The sequence below is a fragment of the Salmo salar genome, chromosome ssa21 (genome assembly GCF_905237065.1).
Source record: "Salmo salar chromosome ssa21, Ssal_v3.1, whole genome shotgun sequence".
Taxonomy (NCBI): domain Eukaryota; kingdom Metazoa; phylum Chordata; class Actinopteri; order Salmoniformes; family Salmonidae; genus Salmo; species Salmo salar.
This window is the reverse complement of record NC_059462.1, coordinates 51,432,335-51,440,534: the sequence shown is the minus strand read 5'-3', so window position 1 is coordinate 51,440,534 and position 8,200 is coordinate 51,432,335. Positions and strand designations below refer to the sequence as shown.

Below are 8,200 nucleotides of genomic sequence, written 5' to 3'. Positions count from 1 at the left end.
ATGTTCATATGGAATGGTACTATTCATTTTGACTGCATGTGCTATAGTGCATACCCCATACTGCCCTACAAAGGCAAAACGCAGTAACTACGTAATTTATTTTACAGCAAAATCTGACATCAAGGTATTTTTCTGTCTAGACAGCACTTTCTGATACTGCATGATATATTCTGATCAACAGGCTTGTTCCTGTGTCAGGAAACTAATACCACATTAATCAGATAATATACTTGGCCATTACAAGATGGAATTGGTAGATACTGCGTTTTGCCTTTGTAGGGCAGGATAAACTTATGCCATTTCGTCAACTTTCCTACACACTGACTAGCTGACATGTGGCGTGCCGTCATGTCTCCTGAGGTTGTGGAACATGTTCGACACTGAGCACTGACATCACCCAAACCAGTCAGTCTGCACAGTTATCCTATTTCCCATGTAACATAGGCTTTGAGTGACCAAAATATCACCCATGCTATATTTTCCCCCATTAAAATGCTTATTTGAGAAAATTAAACTTTTCTCTTATCTATTTATTTTTTATTTTTTTATTTAACCTTTATTTAACTAGGCAAGTTAAGAACAATTTATTATGGATAATGATGGCCTACCCGTGGAACCCAACAAATGAAATAGGTGAAAACAATCTCATCTCTAACTATCAGTAAGGCTGAAGGACAGGCTAGGTGGGCAAAACAACATCCAATCCTGACATACATTACATCATGCTTTCACAAATGATTTGTTTATCTCACCATTTGTTCCTTTCTGTGCTGACTGGTCCCTGTGTGTGTGTGTGTGTGTGTGTGTGTGTGTGTGTGTGTGTGTGTGTGTGTGTGTGTGTGTGTGTGTGTGTGTGTGTGTGTGTGTGTGTGTGTGTGTGTGTGTGTGTGTGTGTGTGTGTGTGTGTGTGTGTGTGTGTGTGTGTGCAGAGAGACTCTGCGGAGGGGAGTTTCTGTCTGTAACTCAGGGATAAATAGAGAGCCAGAGCTCAGAGTTTGTCAGAAGGCGGACCTGACAGGATCACACACAGGACCAAGCAGGAGCAGGACCTCAGCATTTTTACCTTTTGTTACAAATGGAGAAACACGAAGATGTTCAGTACTGTTTTCAAGACAGAAACTCTTCATGCAGAAAGGCTTTGCTATCGACATCTATCTACATAACACTGTACATCTTCTTCTCATTGATTTCAGCAGTTACAGTATTTTTGAACGTACTGGTGATCATCTCCATCTCTCACTTCAAGCAGCTCCACACTCCAACCAACCTGCTCATCCTCTCTCTGGCTGTGTCAGATCTCCTGGTGGGACTGATTGTGATACCAGCAATGACTGTAGCAGTAATGGAACCATGCTGGGATTTTGGGAAATATTTCTGTGTGTTTCATTTCTATATGGCATTTTTATGTACTTCTTTATCCATCACCAATTTGGTCTTGATATCTATTGACCGCTATGTTGCTGTGTGTGATCCCTTATTGTACCACTCTAAAATAACAATAACAAGAATTATGTGTTGTATATCCATCACCTGGTGTTGTTGTATCATATACGATGCTGTTATTATAAAAAACTTTGTAAATGTACAGGTACCCAGTGGGTGTTTGAAAGAATGTTTCAAAGTTGAAGGATTTATGTGGGGTAATATAATTGACCTTGTAATTACAATGGTTGTCCCATGCTCTATTATTATAACACTTTATATGAAAATCTTTGTGGTGGCCAGATCACAGGCCAGAAAGGTATTTTCAAAAGAGGCTGCCAGTGTGTCTGGTGTTAAAACTGTACAAGCAAATAAGTCTGAGAGAAAAGCAGCAAAAACTCTAGGTATTGTTGTTTTCAACTATTTCATTTGTTGGGTTCCATCTCTATTTTTTTTTTTTTTTTTTTTTAATTGACCATTTCTTATCATATTTCACCAGTTTTCTGGCACTTGTTAATTCCTTAATTAATCCAATAATTTATGCTTTATTTTATCCATGGTTCAAAGTGACAGCTAAACTTATTTTATCTCTCAATTTAAGGCGTTCATAGCTCATATGTTTTTTCCTTGTTGACAATCATAGGTTTGATATAATTTATTTATACATTTGTTGTAATTATTTCTTTCATGTAATAATACACTGACATCACTTATCTCAGTTTTGTCTTCATAGATACGTGTGGTGCTGATTCAGAATGATTTGGCTGAATTGGATTAGAATGAGTTGGAGAAGGCATAAGAAGGGATTAGCATGTTTTATAAAAGACATTGTAGTCATTTTGGGTTGTATATTGGAAATACCAACGTCTGTTGTTGTTCCATGTTATTTAATGATAAATAGTATGTAAGTTTTCTAAATGTACATTTTGAGAACGTCATGAGTCATTATGTATGTTTAACATCACCCTCTAGTGGCTCAATTGGTACACAATGCCTTCAACAATGGAGTAAAATTTAAATGTACAATATGCATGATATCAGATAACGTCCCAGTATAACTCAATGGTGTATTGTGTAAGTAGAATATGGTCAAATTTAAGAATATGCAAATATGGTTAACACTTTATAATGTTCGGTAATAAACTATTTGTTAGGAATTTACAGTTTTTTGACCATTTATTAATCATTACTCCCAAATGTGTTAAATGTTACTAAGCTAGGTAGTCTCACATTTATAAATAACTACTACAGTATATACATGAATTATTCAACTCAACAGCGCAGGAGACTGCAGCAGACACTTGAACCTCAACATACCGGGTATGAACACTACCACTACTCTCACTACTACTACTCTCACTACATCACTGCTGCCAGGTCAGGGGTCACACCAGAGCAGTTCTCTCAGATGCTGTGTAGTCAGAATTAATATAGAGATTGGTTACACTTTATAATAAGACTTTGTAATAAAGAATGTATAATGTTTATTTTGACTCCACATCATTAATGTCTCATTACTCCCACATTAGTTTTGGAAAGATGGTTATTCACACATTGATAAACAACTTTTATACTCTGTAATAATGATTTATATGATCTCTCATAAGATGTTTAATAAATTAACGGATAAACCATTTACTGATCATTAGTAAAGTCATTTTGCAGTCCTTTCTTAGTATTTTTTAAATGTTTTGAACAGTGACCAGTGTAATTTATCACAAAAATATGGACATGCTGTTGGTAGACATTCCAGAAGTACCTGATGCTCCTTAAGTTCTCAAAATGAACTAGAACATTTCAATGGTTAAACAATAAGCACACAACACAGAGGATGTTAAAGGAAATATATTGAACATTTTATTCCATAACAGTCACACTGTTGTAGTAGTGCTGAAGGAAGTAACGTTTTCGCTGAAAATGATAACATTCTTGTTTGTTGGCAGTGACTATCAAAACCAAAGTGTGGATTGCAGTCACTCATTAGAAATCAAATCACATTCATTTTGTTTTGGTCACAAACACGTGTTTAGCAGATGTTTTTGTGGTTGAAGCGAAATGCTTATGCATCTAGTTCCGACAGTGCAGCAATATCTAACAAGTAATATCTAACATTTTCAAAAGAAATACCTAATACACACAAATCTAAGTAAAGGAATGGAATTAAGAATATAAGAATATATGGATGAGCAATGTCAGAGTGGCATAGACTAAGAGCGGTTCATAGACTGCTTACAGGGTAAGGGAACCAGTATCAAAATACATACATTAACAGAACATTACGTTTAAAGGGTTACTACCTTTAATACACTACAAAATCAAATCAAAATCACAATTTATTGGTCAAATACACGTTTAGCAGATGTTATTGCGGGTGTAGTGAAATGCTTTTGTTCCTAGCTCCAACAGTGCAGTAGTTTCTAACAATTCACAACAACACACGAATCTAAAAGTAAAAGAATATATAAATATTTGGACAAGCAATGTCTTAGTATTATTAACAAAAAATACAGTAGAATACAGTATATACATATGAGATGAGTAAAGCAGTATGTAAACATTATCAAAGTGACTAGTGTTCCATTATTAAAGTGACCAGGGATTCCATGTTTATGTACAGACTGTACGGCAGCATCCTCTAAGGTACAGAGTTGAGTAACCAGGTGGTAGTCAGATTGTTATGGGTTTTTAACAGTCTGATGGATTTGAGATAGAAGCTGTTTTTCAGTCTCTCTGTCACAGCTTTGATGCACCTGTACTGACCTCGCCTTCTGGAAAACAGCGGGGTGAACAGGCCGTGGCTCAGGTGGTTGATGTCCTTGATGTCTTTTTGGCCTTCCTGTGACATTGGGTACTGTAGGTGTACTGGAAGGCAGGCAGTGTGCCCCCAATGACGCATTTGGCAGACCGTTGGGCAGACAGCACCACCCTCTGGAGGGCCCTAAGTATTCAGACCCTTTACTCTGTACCTTGTTGAAACTTTTTTTTCCAGCGATTACAAGGTATGACACTACAAGCTCAGCACACCTGTATTCAGGGAGTTTCTCCCATTCTTCTCTGCAGATCCTCCTAAGCTCTGTCAGGTTTGGATGGGGAGCGTTGCTGCACAGCTATTTTCAGGTCTCTCCACAGATGTTCAATCAGGTTCTAGTCCGGGCTCTGGCTGGGCAACTCAAGCACATTCAGAGACTCCTGCATTGTCTTGGCTGTGTGCTTAGGGTTGTTGTCCTGTTGGAAGGTGAACCTTCGACCCAGTCTGAGATCCTGAACTCTCTGGAACAGGTTTTCATCAAAGATCTCTCTAAACTTTGCTCCGTTCATCTTTCCCTTAATCCTGACTTGTCTCTCAGTCCCTTCCAATGAAAAACATCTCCACAGCATGATGCTGCCACCACCATGCTTCACCGTAGGGACAGTGCCATGTTTCCTCCAGACGTGACACTTGGCATTCAGGCCAAAGAGTTCAATCTTGGTTTCATCACACCAGAGAATCTTGTTTCTCATGGTCTGCGTGTCCTTTAGGTGCCTTCTGGCAAACTACAAGGCTGTTGTGTGCCTTTTCTGTGGCGTGGCTTCCATCTGGCCACTCCACAATACAGGCCTGATTGTTGGAGTGCTGCAGAGATGTTTGTCTTTCTGGAAGGTTCTCCCATCTACACAGAGGAACTCTGGAGCTCTCTCAGAGTGAACATCGGGTTCTTGGTCACCTCCATGACCAAGGCCCTTCCACCAGATTTCTCAGTTTGGCCGGGCGGCCAGCTCTCGGAAGAGTCTTGGTGGTTCCAATCTTCTTCCATTTAAGAATGATGGAGGGTTCTGTGTTCTTGGGGACAGTCAATTGAAATGAATTCATTAGGCCTTTGGATTTCACACGATTGGGAATACAAATATATATATGTTGGTCAAAGATGAACAAAAGTATGGGGACACCCCTTCATATTAGTGGCTCTGGCTATTTCAGCCACACACATTGCTGACACTTATACAAACCTGATCACACAGCCATGCAATCTCCATGGTTTAACATTGGCAGTAGAATGGGCTTACTGAAGAGCTCAATGACTTTCAACGTGGCACCATCATAGGATGCCACCTTTCCAACAAGTCAGTTCGTCAAATTTCTGCTCTGCTAGAGCTGCCCTGGTCAAATGTTAGTGCTATTGTTGTGAAATAGAAATGTCTTGGAGCAACAACGACTCAGCCGCTAAGTGGTAAGCTACACAAGCTTACAGAACGGGAAGGCTGACTGCTCCAGCTTGTAGCGAGGAAAAAACCTTGCTACCAAGTTCCAAACTGCTTCTGGAAGCAACATTAGCACAATAACTATTTGTTGGGAGCTTCATGAAATGGGTTTCCATGGCCGAGCAGCCGAACACAAGCCTAAGATCACCATGCTCAATGCCAAGTATCGGCTTGAGTGGTGTATAGCACGCCGCCATTGGACTCTGGAGCAGTGGAAACGCGTTTTCTGGACGAATCTGGGCATGGCGGATGCCAGGAGAATGCTACCTGCCCCAATGCAAATGGATTGTCGAGATCGTTGAGGAAGAACCTGACTGGCCTGCACAGAGCCCTGACCTCGACCCCATCGAACACCTGTGAGCCAGGCATAATCGGCCAACATCAATGGCCGACTTCACAAATCATATAGCAATTTTCCGATGGGGATTGCCAATTGTAACACCCCAAAATTCCTTTAGATGGCGAGCACACTCCACTGTGGATTTTCATACAGCAAATGATACCCAAGTCAACTCCCAAGGGTCAGATTTTGATAAAATGTTTTTAATTTTTTTTACTTATCACCCCCTTAAAAAAGTGGTTTCTGGACCGTTTTTCGATTTTTATGTCAATTACACATTTATAAGAGCTGTATGAACATGCTTATGACGTATTTTATTGACGTCGTTTTTTGGGTTGCTTTTGCTTGTGCACAAGGCATATGTTTTGTGCATTTGGAATATGATTTCATAGGAAAAAAGTGACATATTTTTGCAAAATGACATGTCCAATTCTTTTTTGTCAATTATGAAAGTATTGAATTTGCCAAATCACAGCAAATATCCAATAGATGGCTAGAGATCTCCGCAGTGAATTTTCATATTGCAAATGTAACACAATTCAAGACCCAAGAGTCAAATTTTGAAAAGATGCCAATTTTTTTGAAAACTTTTCACCCCCTTCAAAAGTAGTTTCTGGACCGTTTTTCGATTTTTATGTCAATTACACATGTATAAGAGCTGTATGGACATACTTTTGACATATTTTATTGACATAATTTTTTGGGTTGTTTTTGCTTGTGCATAAGGCATATGTTTTGTGCATTTGGAATATGATTTCATAGGAAGTCAAAAGTGACATATTTGCTTGTGCATAGGGCATATGTTTTGTGCATTTGGAATATGATTTCATAGGAAGTCAAAAGTGACATCTTTTCTTCGAATTTGACATGCTCAGAATGCATAATTGACTGGCCCGATGATCTCGGGATGGCCGTGCAGTGACTGTGGTTCCTCTCCATCGCTCGTCACCCAGCAGTCAGCGTCCATCAGACAATTAGATGGCATTCTGACACCAAACTGATACCATCTGACACCAAATCCACTTTTTCCAACTCGTATAGAAGCCAACTATCACATATGTCAGAGCAGGCCCATAATTCACGCCTTCAGTTTAACCATAAAAAAAACATAAAACACATAGCTACGTTCAAGCTGCGCGTCCAGCTCTGACATTATGTGTAGGCCTAAGTGAGGCGACCCCGAATCCCAAGTTTCGGCTTGATAGGTCATTCGGTGCCCGAGCAATGGCCTTAATTGGTGCTGAAAATCCACTTTTTCAGGGCGTTACTACGGGGTCCCTGAATGAGCTATCGGACAGAGACATTGGGGTCCGTCTCTATGGGCCGAGGCAGTTTCAATGCACCTAGTCTTGCGACTCTGGGACATTTCTACATGTCGCCATGTCCGTGATATTCAAAATGAATTGAACATATTGCAAATGCACGAGGCAGTTTCTCGGTCTGAGAACCTTCTAGAGCCACATAATTCACCGTGCACTATCGACTTGAGCTCTAGAACAGGTTTCTAAAGTTTCGGAGCTCTAGGTCTGACGGTTCTTGAATCGTTTGAACGAAAGTAACTATTGAAGGCGGTATAAGCCTCTAAGCCCCAAACAATGTCCCTATAGCCAAGCTGTGTGTGTGTGTGTGTTTTAGATTTTTTGTAAAAAGAATAGACACACGTTGTCTTTGGGGTAGGCATAAACAGAATCCTGAATATGAAGCCTCTACCTTAAGAATTGACTGAATGACACATGGTTGAGTTGCGTGATTTTCACTATCTGCAGGTTGGCCATATGACAATAGCTCTAGCGTGTTTTTAACAACTTAGACACTGTGGTTAGATTAACGAGAGTCTTGTCTTTAAAATCGTGTAAAATAGTCATATGTTTGAGAAATTGAAGTAATAGCATTTCTAAGGTATTTGAATAACGCGCCACGGGATTCAACTGGCTGTTGAGTAGGTGGCACGCAAGCGTCCCACCTTGCCCAGAGAGGTTAAGAATAGACTGAATGACACATGGTTGAGTTGCGTGATTTTCACTATCTGCAGGTTGCTTATATGACAATAGCTCTAGGGTGATTTTAACAACTTCGGGTTGCTCCAGGAACCTTAGAATCGACACAGTTAGACCTCACAGTAGCCTGATGGATTGTTATAGAAGACAGGTTCATCAGGCATTCATAACCCACATAGGCTTCAGGTTGAATTTTGGAGAA

General features: G+C 39.9%; 1 pseudogene; it reads left to right on the top strand.

Annotated features, from left to right (window-relative positions):
- The first annotated feature begins 1,018 nt into the window (after window positions 1-1,018).
- LOC106582476 (trace amine-associated receptor 13c-like) lies at window positions 1,019-2,033 on the top strand (annotated as a pseudogene).
- The last annotated feature ends 6,167 nt before the right edge of the window (window positions 2,034-8,200 follow it).